Source organism: Lampetra fluviatilis, chromosome 19, assembly GCF_964198595.1.
Source record: "Lampetra fluviatilis chromosome 19, kcLamFluv1.1, whole genome shotgun sequence".
NCBI lineage: Eukaryota > Metazoa > Chordata > Hyperoartia > Petromyzontiformes > Petromyzontidae > Lampetra > Lampetra fluviatilis.
The window spans coordinates 6,645,392-6,664,251 of NC_136293.1; positions in this window are offsets into that span (position 1 = coordinate 6,645,392).

Consider the following 18,860-nt stretch of genomic DNA (forward strand, 5'->3'; position numbering starts at 1 on the left):
CTCCGATGAAATGGCTGCTCACGTACAACCCAACTCGCTGGGGGAGGAACCCAGCCAAAAACCAGCAAGGTTCGGGAGCGAACACGGCAGGCAAGCCTCGTTTGTTGGAGGCTGGCGGTGGAGGGAGGTGGTGGAGGAGGAGGGGTTTGTCAAGGTGGGCTGTGGTGATGGTGGAGGGGCGGTTGGGTGGGTGGGTGGGTGGAGGAGTGAAATGAGTGGGGTTGCGGCAGGCTCGGGCAGAGAGAGTGTTGGGGGAGGGGGGCGGTGTGGGTGGTGAGACGTGATGTGGTGATTCGTCACGTCCGACGGTAATAACGGAGGCCCCGGGGAGCTACTCCTCTCGCCGCCACCGCGGCACCGCACGTGCTCAGCGCAGCCTCCACCGACATGCCATTATTACCCTTCACATTTCCCACCGAGCTATCTCAGGGACAAAGACAGCGATACCTTCGTATAGCTTTTAATAGACTGCATGAACAAGTGCTGTTAGCGAGCACCTATGAAGGCCGGTACGGCACACAAGGGGATAGGTGGCCGCAATTGTGTGCCCAGCAGCGATGTTTACACACCACACCAGGTAATCATTTGAGGTTGAGTCGACCTAAGGGAGGCACAAGCCAGGTTCAGATAATCTCCAATGTTGTTGGTCATGAGCTAGAATCGAACTCTGGTCGCCGGTCCGGGTTTGTTGCACAGCACGCTAACCGCTGCACCACCGCTCCCCACTATCTAAGGAACGCACCCGCACACACACAGACTCTTGCAGAATCAATAAAGAGATACCGTACTAAAATTACGTCACAAATCAAGGGCAAAGCCCCGTCTGCGAAAATGCTCCAGCGGGGAGGACGGACATCCATATTAATTTTGCGGGATGCAGAACAAAAAAATCAGCGGACGCCTGATGGAGGAATACGCATTTCATGCATTTGACGATTATTGCGAAGGGTTCATTGCAATGTCCATTTGATTTGCCACGTTGCATCTACTCATTTGCTGCAGAGGCGTGGAGTCGTGATCACTGCGATGGTGGCAGATCCAGTATAAATACATATTCTGAGGAAGAGCACTTGCTTGTAGGTTATAAGGAGCAAAATGCAAATAGTTGGCGTGAAGAAGCAATTGGATGGCTCTGGAGGTCAGGAAGCGCCGCAGAGCTCGTTGACATGAATGTGGACAGCGGCACGTGATTACATGGGCCCCTTGTCCATGGGAGCGAGTCCCATGGTCTCACCTCTGTTTATTAATGGCCACACGGACAGACGCAATAGCTCCGTGAAACTCTGTTTGGTTTTTACACTTCATTTAGACCGTTGGCAGGTCGGTGGTGGCTTGCGCGCCTGCGATCGGCACCGGGGGCAGCGTGGGTTGGTGGAACACACGAATGTTGTGAGACGCCCTTTCTGTGGGCATGAACGTGTGGTGCATTAAAATGCGGTTCAGCAAGGTGCGGACTATTATCGTCTGTGTCCTTATGAATGGGATAGAGTGTCACCTCGCGTGGATGGATTTTATCCGGATGCTTCGGTTTCATCTCAAATTTAAATCATTTTAATTCGATGAAAACACCTTAATGTATAGAGGGCCGCAGAGCTTAGGCAATTGTTTGCTCCTGCCTTCTTGATGCCTTGCTGCCTGTCTGCAGATTATTGCCCCTCTGAGTCCCCCTCCGTATATCTCTTTGAGAGCGAGAAAATACCGTGCGGGGATGGTGCATTACAATGGTAATATTATTATTAGTGTTATCGTTATTCCAGCGCTGACAATTATAAAAAAAATGATATCGGTTTCATTTCCATGTGACCGATTAACACGATTGGCTTAGTACGGTGCGAAAAAAGTTTAACATACATAAATAACAGGGTGTGTGGAGTAAAGTGCAACCACCGACTGTGAGACGGATAAATAAAAATCCACGTGCAGAATTTTTCGAACGTTCTGAGAAAACACCAGACAGTGCATCGCTACGTGACATGTTTTTTTTTTTCCACGTGGATTTTTTCGTCTCGCGACGTAACGCCCCGAATGTTACGGCTTTAATAAATTGTGTGTGGGGGGGTGGCGGGCGGGACAAAACCAAAACTGTGAAATCTGTTGAGACGAATGAATACACGAACGAGTGACAGAATGGGTGGAAACAAATCTGCGACGCGTGAGACTATGCTTCGTCCAAAGAGCGCGTATAAAACGTGGGAGTGGGAGACTCGAGATAATGAGGTGAGGGTTGAAGGCTAGGGAAGGGGGGAAGGGGGGCGAAGCATCGAAGAGGTAGAAAGAAGAAGAGGGAAGACATATGTGAGCATTTGAGTGTCTGGAGAATGTAATAGGAAGTGTCTGGAATGGGGTCTGGAGCAAAGGTTGGCGTGCGGGTGAGAGGTAGATGGTCTGGGAGTGGAACACGAGCCATGGATCAAGGTTGATGTTTGACAGCCGATTGCAGAGTGCCTCTGTGACACGGGGGAGGCTTTGCGTTGGGAGGCTGAGCCAGAAATGGCTCCATCCGAGGGAGTGCTTTCGCTGCGGTACTTTAGGGGCCCCCGCCAGCGGAGCGTTTTTCTTGTTGTTGTAAAACCTTGCCCGAGATGTGAATCAAAAAGTGCTTGCCCTCAATTCCTCTCAGATATAAATAAAAAAAAATAAAGAATTAAACATGTCAGGATTGCCTACCGCGGGCGGACAGTTGGCTGAGTGGTAGGACATGCGGCTCGCAATTGGAAAGTTGCACATTTAAATCCTGATTGTGGCTGGCCCAGTCCATCATCCCTTCCCTCGGGGGGGGGGGGGGTCGATAAAATAGGTAGCGTTTTGTTGGGAAAGTCAACAGGGGTTTTTCTACCGAGTAGACCTACCCACTGCCCTAGGAATGTGGAATTGCCAGCACTGGCTGAGGGCTGTAAAGAGACTGCGAGCGCTGCCCGAATACTCATTTGAGCAGGAAATGGCTTCGACTTTTGACTGACCCCAACGTGACACAGCCGAGAGCCGCTTCACCTCTCGGGCTGCAGAAATAGCCGATTTAAAAAAAAGAAATTGAGACTAAATGTGCCATAGCATTTCGGACTATACCATACTTTTCGAACGTTAGGGTCTTTAAATGAAATGACTATACCCTTTGGGATTAAAAAGTATGGTGTGTCAATTGCCTCCTTTTTTTCCCCTCATAACGTCAAAGTGAAAATCAATTTCTCCGGGATGAATAATGGTTAAAAATGACTGTGGTATATTCTGGCTGCCAAGCAGAAACACATTACATCAGAGGTAATGGATATGTCAGCGTATTAATTTAAGTGCTGCAGTTTCTCCAGCACCTGTGACTTCAGGATGCAGAGCGTGTTGCATTAACACTCGCAAACGCGACCATTGTACATTGAGGCATTAGCGGATGCATTGCCTTGGACTGGCGCTTGTTTTGGTCGAAAATAAAAAATAGATCGGCGACTCTTAAATGCATGAGACTGTAATTAAAATGAACCCTGTAGCTTTGCAATGATCTAATAAAAAGAAATCAACCACGGTCACAGATTAATGGTTAATAGCATGGCTGAAAAAGGATGTATGAGGCATGATTTAATAACCGGACAGCAAATTGATATGGTTTAAATTCTCCGACATAAATTAAGGAAATAAATGAATGTGTAGTTGTTGAATGGCCCACGATCATTCCGAGCGAACGCTATCGTTTCGGGCCGGGAAGATGTTTGTCCTGGTTTAGTCGCTGACCGGAAAATTTTTTTTGTAACAAAAAGCACCTGGTCGATGTTTTTGTGTATGTGGAGTAAACAAAGCCTGGGCGCTCCTAATTAGGGTGACGTAGCATATGCTGCGAGCCCTGGAAATTTGAATTCAGGAAGGCTCTATTTCTGCAACAAATGAATGCGGGCTCCAGATATTTGGTGATCTGGCAACCTCTCTCAGCATTTGTGCAAGGGCAAAAAAAAAACCCTCTCAAATTGCCAAAAATGCACTTACCTACTCGTGATAAATCACAGCCTCAAATGGAGCCCGTGTGTGGAGTGTGTCACATGGCCTAATGAGTGACAGATGTGCGATCATTTTAAAGACGACATTTTTGTCAGCTATTGTCGTCAACATTGTCAACATCAGCCACGGGCTATCCGCTGCTGGATAAAGGCCTCGCTCTGCAATCGCCATCTCTGATGGCCTCACGATGCAACACTCAATCCGGCTCCAGCGCATGATCTGCTTTGATCACTCCATCTCCATGGTGGACGTCCCCGGGGGCGTTGTTCCCTCTTTAGCTGCCACAACTCCGTCGTTAGACTCGACCATCCTTCGTCACCCACGTTGTCCTTCTTCCGCGCCTCCGATTAGCACGGCGGGCTACGAACGGCACAAAAGCAGTTCAACGTACACACAAACACTTCGGCGAAGCGTCCCGTCCAATCCCGCTCACTTTATCTTTGCCGTCAACCTGAGGTCTCCAAGTTGAGTTGTTTTTTTCTATGATCCACGTGTTCCTCCCCGTTGTGTCTCTCGTTGTCATTTGAAGCACGCACAGTCTCTGCACGCGTCTCCTTCGTCAACGTCCGCGCTTCTCATCTATACCTCGTCGCAGGTCACGTGCAGTTTTTGAACACTCGTGTCATTGTGCACACTGCCACGCGCGTCTGCCTGTGTATTCCTCGGGGAGTTTGATTGAAGGCCGGCCGGCCGGGATCGACACGATGAGATGAAGGGGTTGACGAGCGCAAGTAGCAGTGATCTTTGAAAAAGGGAACTAAAGTATGACAAGATTTCTGGGCAGCACATCGATGTTAAACATATCCTTGTTAATTTAGATTTTCATTCCCGGACACTCTTTCAAGTTTTCGGAGTGAGCTCGAATTTGAAAAGCATCAAATGTGGGCTGGCCTATTGTCACGGGCGTCTGGCTCTCACACAATGTCTACACAAAGGCAACTCGAGTTCGCCGATGAACACTCAAGATAAGCGCGCGCCTGTGATCCAGAACTTTAGAAATCAGGTTCGGCAGATCGCGCACATTTGCGAGACTCCCAAACCCACCACGTTGCTGAGAGGTGGCCAGCCGATGGCAGTACGGCAAAGCGAATGTGCCTTCCATGCAGAACTGTCAATGTTATCTGATTGTGTACGTGGGTGGTTTTCGGGTAGGATAGTTTCATTTCAAGTTTGTTTAACCAGGTGAGCACTCAAGAGAGAGAGAGAGAGAGCAGGATAGAGTGTAAATTGCAACAGTGACCAGTTTCCTTTTACGGTAAAATCAATCCTCAATGGAATTGTCCATACAATGCAATGCGAGGCTCATCGCGTTGGCGACGGGAGTTATATGACCATACTTCACCACTAGTGATTAGTGGCGGGTTGGTGGGTGTAGCCGGGATGGGTTCATATCTCACGCACGATGGATGTTTGCCACAGACGAGAATTGAACTCAGGTCGTGGGTTTCACCAGGCATCATGCAAACCACCGCTCCACCCCTGACACTCATTACTGACCGCATCTACGAGCACCCAGACATCATGATAGCAATATCATTATTACTAATCACTAATACCAGTGTTGATGAGTAATTCATGGAGGGCATGAAATGGCAAAGCAATCTTAACAGAGGAGACTCCATGCCATCCATAGTCGGCAGCAGGGCTTAAAATTTCGCCAAATATTTTCCGGTTCGCTCGTAGACTGAAGGAGGTGGGCGCGTGACTCGTAGCCACGAGCACAATAAGATGTACAGTGGATGTGGTGTTCCGGGTGCAGAACATTGTCTGTGCTGCTAGTTAGATTGGAGTAGGAAGCGCGTGACTATTAGCTGCAGTCACAGCGAGAAGAATACTGGATGCGGTGTGCCGGGTGTGGTAATGATTAATGGGCCCTCTAACTGGGCAAACGCAGCCAACATTGAGCCCGGACGGTAAGTGCGCACGTACGTACGCACGTCGGTACACAAGTACGTAACGCGCCGTGGAGCCGCGCGAGGCGTGTCTGTGACACAATTCACTTCATTGAGTAACAGCAGTTTGACTCGAAGCGAAATTAGCTAAAACACACTTGATAGACTGGAAAATGGAATTCTCTAGCGGGAGGGCGCCTCTGGATGCGTAACCTCTGTGTGCCAATAAGCAATGGGTATTGACTTCGCAGGAAGTGACTACATTTGGCTATCGATGCGTTTCCTCATGCGCGGCACTGCCCGGGGTCCGTTCAGAGTTTGAACCCCTGCAGTCGGCAGCGTTGCTGCGATGTCATTTATTGTGATGGATACGGCATCAGATTTTGACAATGAAACGATGATCGGGATATTAGTTTCCCATGATGGATTTTTTTTTTTTTTGGCCGAGACATTTTTTGTCCAACAGCAATAGGTGCAGGGTTTCGCCAAACTGGGCTCTCCAGTAAACATGCAACGTTGGGCCATTGTTGACATGCGGTGGGACATGTTGAACCAACGTTGAAGCAGCGTTGGGTCATCGTTGGATCAAAGTTGGTCCAATGTTCCGTGTTACTGGGCACACAGCGTCCAAGAGACCAAAATAAACGTGCGCAATAGTATCGGCCCCGAGTTATGGTCTGGGAAAGAGTGGGGAAGCAAGAGAAAGGTTTAATGAAGACAAGCAGCGAAAGAATGAGAAACGAACATTCCCTGTAAATGTGTGCCCAAGTAAACATCGAACGACAGACCAACATAAGCCAAATGGTTGCAACCACATCCCGATGGACCAAAATCGCACGTTTCCTGCGTATTGTATTTCACATTTTAATTGTATTGTTTTTTTTGCATTGTTTATTCATACTTCCAGTATACTTCCAGTGTAAATAAAGATTGATTAAACGTTATTCGACTGCAGTTAACGCACCATAGGCCTGCCATAAGTCTTCATAATCATTACAATCTATAACGCTTTATAATTCACAGCTCTCGGTCACACTCAAAATAATTAAATGACCTCGTATAATTGCCACGCTGTCAATTACTCCGGAAAACATTTTTACAAAGCATAACGGATAACAGCTATTTATTTACAACTTTCAATAATGTGCTTCCAACTCTTTCATAAATATTTTGTCAGCGAATACATTATTTAATTGAAAACTACATGAGCTTCAATAATTGTGTTATGACACCTGTTTGCAAAGTGGACAGTACGATCATCGTGAATGGAATATTGTCCGATATATCGTTCTATATTATTATCACGATATCACGCTATCTGATTTTGAATCGTTTTTTTTACTCTGATTTCCATTCTGTCAGAAAAAATTTTTTCTGTTTGCTTCATTATATTTAATTGTATAATTGCTTTTGTTGTTGCAATTTTCGTCTCTTGCAAACGAGACTCATCCTGGTCTCTTGAATTCTCACCACGTGGTTAAATTTCGATTTAAAGCTTTCGTGACTGCAGGGATTCATCTTCTTGGTTCTTTCGGTAAAGTCACGTAGAAGGGAAGGCCTGAGGACGGCAAGCAGCCGTCCTCAGGCCTGAGGACGGCTGCTTGCGTTGTGGCTGAAACGTCGTGAGAATTGTTTTATTATGTTTTATTTTTATTATGTTATTACTTCCCTTCTACGTGACTTTACCGAAAGAACCAAGAAGATCTCACCACGTGGTTAAGCAAAATCCACTTCAATTGGACGATTATCACGGTTGGCTACGTACGGTGCGACGAAAGTTGAACAAACATACAACTTGAAATTATTTTCGACAGCATTTACAACAGAGCCTCGGACCAGCTCTGAAATGCTCGTGGCACGAATACAGGGGGCGCAGACAAACGTGCCGCCTGAATTTGTTATTTATTCGCGCGCTCGTTGATAATCCACGCCTTGTTTAAAGTGCGACACGATGAAAGAGGAATGTGTGGGAATCGGAGGGCCAGGGGAGTCGCCACGGAGAGGGGCACCTAAATCATTACTCTGTTTTCAGGAGAACGATGTCCGATCAAGTGGACAAGAAGGTATGCCTGCCTCAGGATACTCCCGATCCATTAATCTATTTGTTTCCAGCAATTTAATCAGTGTAGCCGAGAAGCGTTCTGACAGTCTGCACCGCTTTGTTCGCTGGTTAGGCCAAATGTTAGACTTTTTTGGGGGGTTCTGGAATTTTCTTTTAAAGCGTTTTTTTGTTCTTGCATGTGTTCATCTTTCATCCCTGCTTTTCCCACGAGCCTTTGTGTCGCAGCTGCCCTACGGGTTTTCTGGATGTGCCGCGTGTTTTTTTGGCGTGTGACGTCCGGTTGGCGTGTGGCGCATTGTGTCCCACGTGGGGTCACCGCATTGCGATGTTGACGCACGCCACCTCGGCTCGTCCCGTACCCGTTCTTGTCTCGTGTCTAGATGTTGTTGTTGTTTTTTTTTCATTCTGTAAACGTATCCCGAAAACGTCGTGGATTTTAAACCGCTCGCATGCGCCTGTCACCACGTGTTTGCAAAGTAATATTTTAATAGAACATTCGATTGCACAGAGCACTCCAAGGGCACAATTGGAGAAAGATGGCGAAAACACAAAAACATACATCATCATTATCGTATCATTATATCATACTATAATGGAACAAGTGTGAGTTTATCTGTTACTGTGTTTGTCTGTCCGGAATTTTTAGTTTTCAAAAGCCTATTTTTTTAGCGCATAAAATTGCGATTCATTAATATGCAATGAAACATTGATTTTATGTATTTCTAAATGCCAGCAAAAATATTGATTTGAATTTTGCCAAAGATTGCAACCGATTTACGACGGTCTAATTTACGACCCACATTTACGACACAGAAACTTCGTTTACAGCATCTTCCGATGTGACTCCGAACAAATTTTAAACGCAGTAAAAAGTCAGCGAGTAAGTCACGCCATTTAAGAAGTTTAAAGAAGAAGAAAAGGTAGTAAAACAATAATTTAACATTTTTATAAACGTTTATTTTCGTTAATTTTAGCAAAAAGGTGTAAACTCTGTGCATATAAAAAATAATATTTAAACTTCTTTATGTTACCAGGTAAGGCCCACTGAGCTATATAACTTTTTTCAGAGGCGACATGACCACGAACGAGAGCTAATCGATGTGGCTTACTGCGTAGAAATTGATAGCAGCCAAATGCTCTAAACGCAAGTTTCCAAATATAGAGGGGAAACCCGGAGGAACACGGAGAGAGAGAGACACGCAAACTCCAAGTATACAACAGGCGTCACGGTCGGCATCAAACTCACAACCTCCTTCATACCAGAGCCAGGAGAGGAGGCTGCATAGGCCCCGAAAGTCTTCGAGTTCAAAGAAATGGCGTCAATGTGTCACGTGCTTGCTATGTCGTTTATGTGCCAATCGACACCCTGGAAACCCTGGCAAACCAGGTGTTTGCTGTCCTTCCCCCGCACCTTCGATCAGCACGGTTGGCAATGTACCGACAGCATCTGGAGCCACTGAATTAGGTTCCAAACTACGTGAAACCTACGCAGCAGCCTAAGCACGAGTTGTTTAAGCAAAACATGCATTTGAGATCCAACGAAACCTTCAAAGACGCAGACACCGATGCTTTCAACACATTTGCAACGTCTCTTCCAACGTCGGCAAAACAATACGTGACCCCTAAAGTGATTTCCAGCCCAGCACTGAATCCTAACTGTTGAAAAATCCTCGGGGGGGGGGAAGGGGGGTGGGGAATAATGGGAATAAAACAACACTTGTACATTTAACCCGTAAAGCTGTCCTACACATTTCCCGAACACCTGCTGTGTTTTTCTTTTGGATTTTTCAAGTTAGATCTGGACACCTGTAATCACACAGAATTGTTATGGTTTGCGCAAAAGCTTTGGAGGCACCGGTTTGCCATCAAACCAATAATCACACCGGATAAGGGGCACGTTGTACGCGGGATTGTGCCGTGATGTGGCTGTGTGCACGCACGTGATGAAGCCGGGCCAACATGCGCCAGGGCCGATTCATCTCATCCTTTGTCAAGCCGCTGCCTTTCATCGCCCTCTATTATTGTTATAATGTATTTTTGGTGTTTAGTTTGTTGTCCTTTCCACCGCACCTCCGATTTGCACGTTTGGCTAAGTACGGTGTGAAGGAAATGCAGCATACGTACATACATTATTATTTGTATCATTATTATTCTTGGGTCGTGCAAAACTTTCGCAGGGCACTCAACATCGCAGTTGGAAGGCGTTGGGTTCAATTCTCTGCTTGGCATCGACCCGGCCCATCATCCCCTGCAAGGTAGATATATCGAGTACCTCTTTGTGCGAAATGTCAACGGTGTTTTGTCCTTTGACGATACTGGCTCATGCCGCAGGAATGTGGAATTTCCACCAGGGAGATGAGCAATAACCAGATTATTTATTTTTTGTTTTCATTTATTTTATTGTATTCATTGTTTTACCTACGTGACTTTACCGAAAAAAAACAAAGAGTATGAATCCTTGCAGTCACGAAAGCTTCAAATCTAGAATAGATTACTTATATCAACAGGGAAACGCTGACTCTTAGGTTTTACAATTCATGGTGGATTTATATAACTTTTATATACGACCACATCTCGAGACGCAGTACAGAAAAGAGTGTGTATATTATATTCTTGGTTCTTTCGGTAAAGTCACGTAGAAGGGAAATAATAAAATACAATTTGAAAATTTGAAATTTTCTTGCTGTGGATTTCACACCTGATGATGATTGCTTGTGTTGCAGTCGAAACGTCGTGAGAAGTTTTATTGTTTAATATTTTTATTATTTTATTATTTCCCTTCTACGTGACTTTACCAAAAGAACCAAGAATATGAATCCCTGCAGTCACGAAAGCTTTAAATCAAAAGTGTGAATATTGTTTATAGAGAGGCAGGGGAGAAGAAGCTCTGAAACCTGGAGATGAACTGGGGCAGAGAGTTGACAGGATGAATTCCCAGCGGAAGCGAGTTCCAGACTGTGGGTACAGCAGAGGAGAATGAGTGAAGGTTAATTGGGGGGCTTCAATAGAAAGCCTTTGAACCGAGAGCGCAGGGGTGGGAGGGGGGAGTGCAAATAGAAATAGGTGAGTGGGGAAACGTTTGGAAAGTGAGGGGAGAGTGAGATGAGAGGGGGGAGAAGTAGGAGTGTGTAGCACATCTAAGACAAAATCACCCTGAATCCTCCCCATCTCATCAGACCTTAGACACTAAGCAAGGCTGAGCCTGGGAAGCACTTTGACGGGGTGATTGCCGCCGCTTTTGCTGGGTGTCGTAGCAATTGGGGCTGCAATTGGAGCTGGGAAATGGCAGGGCAACTTTGGTTTCAGTCCACGTGTTGAGGAGCTGGCGACGACTCACTCGGAGACGGAGGTGAGGTTAAGGGCTTCCGCCGTTTATTAAAGGGCTACACAACACACGGGAGGGGTGTAACAACTTCCCAGGGGTTAGGGGTCCCGGGCTAGGTGCCACTGGGTCCCAACACAGCCGGCTGCCCTGTGCTGTCTCCTCTGCACCGGCCGTGGGATCATCCAAACCGGCCGACCGAGGAGCACAGCCACGTCCAGTCCTGGCGCTGTGCTATCCCCCCTGTCCATACCCTCTTGACCCTGGCTCCCCGTTTCACCCTCTCTCCCCGTGACGTAAGCGATCCCGCTTACGTCACGGGGTCCCCCTTTTCACCTCGAGGAGCTGTGACGTCATGTGCACTGTCCAGCGCGCGTGACCCCACGTCCCGTGACGCCATCGCACCGGACAGCGCACACGACGCCACTACTCTCCTCTACTCCTCTACCCACGTGACATAGTCAATAAATTGGGTCCGTCTGTGAATTTATTCCACCTGTGCGGAGGTGCGAGTGTTATCCCCTCGTATGCACGGTGGGTTTCCTCGGGACAATACTGGTTTTCTCTCACGTGAAATTAAACACTCGTAAAGTGGGCTTGGCAAAGCGTCCCAGTTGCAGAAGAGAGAGAGAGAGAGGTTTTCTCGAGTTAAATAGAGGACATTACTATGATAAAAAGTTAAAGCGGAGCTTTTATTTAAAGGCACACAAAGTCCCCATTGAATGTAGGGAACACGGTGAACTCGATACACCCATTCACTCGTGGGGATACGGGGACCGAAGCGTGATGGCCGTCTGTGTTTTTCGTAATTTTAGCAGTGCGGTCTGCCGCCGGCTCATCCGTGTGGCCTTGTGCAGTCTGCGCGGTCCCACGTGAAGCCGTCTGCCGGACGAAGCGTCCATCCCTCGTGCAAGAGGAACGCTTTGTACCGGTAGCTTAGCTAGCGTGGGGCCAGCGTGTGTCTGCTGGCCACAGCTATGAGTTTTGGGCAGTCCTTAACAACCACCATATGATATGTAAACGATACGTAAAAGAATATAATACTTAGTAAACACGCTGTTTTTATATTTATGCTTCGTGAAATGTGCTTTAATTTACGTTCCACGTTAATTTAATCGGAGCGGTAACGCTTGGCTTCCACAAACTGCACATCGCATGTTTGTTTCTATGTTGTTGTCACAGTGTAAGCAGGTCGACAAGCAGAGCTGTCGTGGCTGTATTTTGCAAAGACGGAGGCACCCCTACAGTGTTAAATGTTCGAGACCGTGAGCGCAACTATGATGTGCTTAGGGCAAAAGGCGTCGCGATATCTAATAGACTGGGTGCGACTGTGCGAAACAGATTGCATATTCGGGCCACACCTGACCGATTGCCCCAGCTCCTGAAGTAGTTACTACGCCAATGGTTTGTACCAGAGGTGCGAATGTGCACCCTGATGCCATGCGTGGGGTGTCGCTTTCCGACTCTCCTCATCTCGCTTCTCTCCAAATTATTGGAAATAAGTGACATTTGTCGTTCGGAGAGACGGTGCAGAGGTGAGCAAAATCACTGGAACACGTAGGCTTTCGTGACCAAAAAAAACCCACCGTGAAGTCTTCTTCACACTTCTCGCTGATCGCCCGATGAAGCTGGTTGTAATCACCAGTGAAACGTGACAGTCTACGAATTGTAAATGTTTCAGGTTTACTCTCCAACGCACCGGTGTCGGGTGGTGGTGGGTTTAACGACACATTTATAGTATTGTGATCTAACCTCAAAAAGCCTTTAGCCTGGATAGCAAAACCACGTCATGAACATCTGCGACCGGCGTTCGATTTGCCATCCACTGATATCTGAACTGGTCCTGTGTGTGCACCCACCCCTTACCCGCTCATCTTTACCAATCCACACTCACCAGCGTGGTGACGAACGGTCCACACAACCTCCATCAGTGGCTGACGCGGCGCACGGAGGCCTTTCATCCAGCAGTGGACGGACACAAGGGCTCTGCAATCGTAATACGACGGTGGATTCATGTTTGGAAAAATAAATCTGTTAATTTTGTTTTAAAAGGAGAGTGTTCAACAAATCAAGTCGGTAAAGTTCACCGATTTGCGACGCTGTTAAACGTTGAAGCTCGTTAGCTCCACAACTGCAACACGACGCTCCATTACTTCCCGTAGCCAGGGTCATCGGTCCCGACTTCTCGTTAGTGCCCAGCTAATTCCGTCCTCTGTGCTGCCTCGCCATCCTGGCCACTGGGACGAGGTGCTCCCATTCTCTTCCCGGTTGGCTCTCGTTTGAAAGTGATTTGCCGCTATGAATTGTCGTACGCGATAAACCATTTCGTTCGGTTATCTTCTGCGATGGTCAGGTTGTTTCTGATAAAAGAGCTGTATTTCTCAGTGGTGCCTCGCCTGGTAATGTGAAAATAGCAGAGGTGGGACAAAGTCATTGTTATGCAAGTCCAAGTCGAGTCGCAAGTCATCAAATTCATGACTCGAGTCTGACTCGAGTCCAAGTCACATGACTCGAGTCCACATCTCATAGGTGGGACAAAGTCATTGTTATGCAAGTCCAAGTCGAGTCGCAAGTCATCAAATTCATGACTCGAGTCTGACTCGAGTCCAAGTCACATGACTCGAGTCCACACCTCTGGAAAATAGTGCGCCTTTTGGCGTCATCTGGTCCAACACCATGTGAGACTAGGCTCTAAGGAAAGCTGTCTCGGGTGTGGACCAATCAACTTCAAGGACAGTGCATACATTATCAGAGTTATGTTTTTTGTTTGCATTACGACTGCAGGTATTGTGGTCTATGCAAACATGACTCCTTGTAAAAAAAGGTGTCAGTTTTGTTGCCAGATAAAAGGGTAAAAAAACAATTATCGTGAAAATAGTTTTTAAGGTTTAGTTCAGGATGCAGTTCCCGGGGTTGCAGCCGCGTGCTCTCGGGGAGCGCAACGTCCGACGTTTCGTTCCACGTATTGTGAGCTTCATTGGGAAAAACGAATTTCTATTGTCGGCCGGGCCAAGCAATGCGCGGAACAAGTACGAAACAAATTGGAGAGCCATGGTAGCGCGAAACATCCCACGCGGTATTTTTATGTTCCATTGTTGTTCCGAGAAATGCTTTTATTGTTATTTATGAGTTTATTTTTCTCAAACAAGGCCTAGAGAAACGACACGTGCGATTCTTAGTACGCCCCACTTGTCTAATGTTCTTACATAATGCAATTACACAAAAAAAACTTGCAATTGTCAAGGATTATACACCCCCCCCCGCCTTTTTCTCACAGTTTTACCTGTAAATCTGCGTGTTAATTTGTTTTTTCCGCAATTACTGCGAGTCGTTTTTGAATTATTGCCAGGTTTTTCCCCTCTCTCTCCCTCGTGAGACATATCATTAGTCTGTAATGCATGCTTCTGCAAACTTGATTTCAGAGGTTGCACATCGTGACCTTGGTTGTGAATTACACATTATCAAATACATATCACAATGATGATGATGATGTTAACACCATCAAGTAATTCATTAATTTAAACGGTTTGAGGGAAAATATAAACCACTCCCCCAGCCCTACCCGCCGCGTACCCACCAGCAAACAAATAACGCAGTTGGTAAATTATCAATCAATGCTGTTTGTCGCTGGCTGTCTGAAGTGCCGTTACAGCTTCAGTGATGAGAAAACAGACTACAAAGCCGCGGTCAGGCCCACCGAAGCCGCGCACCCCCACCGCACCCCTGAGTGTTCTCACGCGGCGTGGTTGAGTAACTTCATTAGGAAGTTCTGGGTGCAAGCCCTAAAATGTATCACTCGTGCCGCTGCTGGCTGAAGGACCTCCCCGAGTGGGAGCACGAGAGAGCCCCTTTGGAGAAGGTGCTTGGCCTCCTCTTCCCTATCTGAATAGACATTGGAGATGGCAGTACCCACGCTTTATCCCACCCCATACGCGCTCCTGCCGATTGACTAACTGTGCCGCATGGATGGACCGAGGCAGAGGAGGAGGGTGGTTTAAGAGACTTGTACCTTTAAAAATGCTGCCCCCTTACTGTGTGGATCAAAGGCCACTTAAAGGGATCTCAGGTGTTGCTCTGTGTTATCTGTTTCCGTGGGCGGCTCTCTAACGCAAGCGGTTGCACGCAAGAGCTCCGGATTTGTCCCATGTCTCATGAGGTGATGCCAACCGTGCAATTGTGATAAACAGTGTTGGTAAACTGCCAACAAATGCAATTACATCTATATTTCAATATATTAACCATATATATAATGATGACATTACATTTATCCCTTTATTTAAGACCAAAACAGGAGCATTTCCCCACAAATCTGGCTGTCGCCTGATGATGCTGGTTGCAATTACCGGCGAAACGTCACGGTACTCGAATTGTAGATGTCGTGGTGGGTTTAACTCTCCAACACACCGGTGTGCTGAACTGGTATCGAATCGGCACGGTTTGTTTACGTGTCCAAACCCTACTAATTGGCTGTCGGGTGCTGGCGGGTTTAACGACACATTAATATTTACGCGATCTAACCCAAAACAACCTCTATTATGGATATATATATTTAGAACATTTCGAATCAAAGCTTTCGTGACTGCAGGGATTCATCTTCTTGGTTATTTCGGTAAAGTCACGTAGAAGGGAAATAATACAATAATGCAAATGAAACATAATAAAATAATTCTCACGACGTTTCGGCCACAACGCAAGCAGCCGTCCTCAGGTGAAGAACAGGTCTGTCGGAAAGACAGCATCTGAATGAGAATTATTTTATATGAATTATTATTATGTTTTATTTTCATTATTTTATTATTTCCCTTCTACGTGACTTTACCGAAAGAACCAAGAAGATATTTAGAAGATGTCCATCGGTTTCAACTGCCGCGCCGGTAGATCGAATCGAAGCGGCGACCTGTAGGTCACAAGTCCAGCGCGCTGGCCTGTCACACCGCCTCGGTGGCATCCGTGCGACGTCACCGGAGCGTCTCGCCGTGAGCGGAGCTTGACACTCTTTCTTCACGTCAGACGGCACGCGAACAACGCAATTTGTGTACACACAAAGACAGGAGCCGTTGTTGTCGTGGGTGGAATGTTTCTTTTGTTTGCTGTCGTTTTCACTCGAACCGCTTAATTGGCCTGGATTGCGCCAATGTGATGATGGCTGCTGTCTCTATTTTTCTTTTCGGCGCGTATCAGAGCGCAGGGTGGCAGTCATGCGTTGCGTCGAAAGTAAAAAAATTCGTTTCGCGGATCCGCAGTGTTTGTTGTGAGTCGGTGATGTGATTTATAAGATACAAAAAAAAACATGTGTTGGCGAAAAAAAATTACAGAAAGGACTCAACACATTCGTCAAGGATGCTGTGCGACCTTAAAGGGAAAACAATATATTTGCCGACTTTTCAGGCAATGGCCCTTTTTTTTCACAGCACATGGCCTCTCTATGCGTTGTGAAAAAAGGGTCATTGGCAGAAACTCGAGCTGATTTTTATTTTATTTTATTTTTTTAAGGTCACGCAGTGTTATTAATGAATGTGTTACGTTGGTTTGTTGTTGCTATTTGTGCTTGTGCACCACTGCCAACGCAGCAGCAGCAGCAGCATCACCAGAAAAAAAATTAATTACGCTACAGTAAAACTATAAATATGAATGGAGTGGTGGCGCATTGATTAGCACCCTGCGTCGTGGACCGCAGTGACCTGCGTTTTGTTCGCCGGTCACGGCTGACATCAATGGCGGTAATATCTCAATCGGTCCCATGTTCCCCAATCTTAACCGACCAGCAATAACCAGCCTGGTAAAACATGGGTCAAACAACCCTCATGAAGTGCAAATTACAAAACATTATCGAGCAGTGTTGAATGACAGTTGGGTAAATGCGACTGCATCTCAATATGCCGCACAGGCGATCCTCGACTGGAGCTAACACGTAATGATCACTGAGCCTCGTTGGGGAAGACGTAATTAACTAAATAAACAATGCGACAAAATCCCCAGATTTGTCTCTTCTCACATTTAAACGGTACGGTGGTATAGTGTGGAGTTAAACTAGGACCCTAGCCTTTAAAAACACAAGGCAGTTGACCAGCATTGGTTTAAGAAAGCCTCACTGCCGATGAGACACCGACATGTCTACGCCGATCCAGAGTGTTGCTCGATTTTAATCTAATTGCTGCCGAAAAGATGCACTGACAGAAGGCCGTTCAACTGATGGGATGTGTAAAGAAAAATGTCCGTGTAGAGAGGGTCGTATTATCCGCGGATGTCTGTCCTTGTTTATTTCAACACCACGAGGACGATGATTCGTTGGATAATCCACCCAGCGTTACTCGCGACGCGTTGACTGAGCGTGAAGCCAATGGCAACTGGCGACATTCACGTGAATTACAATCCCATCCATGGTGGGTTCAATCACATTGTCGAGTGGCGATGAAGATGTGGCGTGAAGATGTGCCTTGAATTCCCCCCCCCCCCCACTCTGCCCCTCCCCCTCACCCGCCCCAAGCACACAGTACACGGCGTTCCACAACTAAATAAAATACTGCCAGAGGATACAGCCGACGCTCGTAAGACATTTTGATAGCCGCACTGAAGGCACTCGGTAACTGATGAAGCATCGACCCATGCGGGAGAATTTTCATAATTTTTACTTTTTTGAGCGGGCGATGTCGAAAGCCACTTCATTCACCGATGACCAACGAGAGCGGAGGGCAAAGTGCGTGCGCATCCGGCCTGGGAGAGCACAGACAGCGACAGCACCGCCGCGTACTCAAAAAACATAGTTACTTGTGAAAAATGGGAGGGTTACATTCTCTCTGAGCAGTTGTTACAAATAATCAAGAGGCATCTGGCTCCGATGTTCGCTAAGCCCTCCGACTATCGCTGGTGCGCCTGATGTTTGCAATGCAAGCTCAATCACAGTTATAATCCACTACGTTTGTCGCATTTTTAAAAGTAATAATAATATTGCTTTGCATAAGTGTAATCCTTGCATACACATACATTATGCATAAGTATTGTTTTATCTCGGCAACGCAATACTTTTTTTTGCGAGTAGAGCATTTTTAAATAATTGCATTTATATTTTTGGATTTACTTTTAACGTTCATCTTCATAAACATTTGCCAAAGTAATTAAAACAAAGCAATCTAAATATGCAATATGCATTACATTAACACAATCCTATGAGTTTAGTTGGACGTGGGGTGATACAGATAGGCTGCATGTGGAATATTTCCCAGGCCGCTGGAGAGACTGGAGTAAGTGACACGTGACCAGTAGCAGCCACAGCCACAGAAAGAGAAGTATACTGGATGTGGTGTGCTGGGATCGGGTGGCTGGTCAGCACAGACTGGTGAAAATTAAGTCTTGTGTTTGTCTCAAGTTGTGGTGGTGGTGGTGAAGACGATGACAAAGAAGACTTTTCCCACCTTGATGCTGTGAGAGGTATGCTGCGTATGGTGTATGTATGTATGTTGAGCTTCTTTCGCACCGTACGTAGCCAGCCGTGCTAATCGGAGGTGCGGGTGTGGCGATGGTGAGAATTTTTACGCGGTCGCCCACCCGGACAGACCAAACCGAGGCGCAGCCCAGTCGGGAGTTTGTCCGAGCTGAATGACGC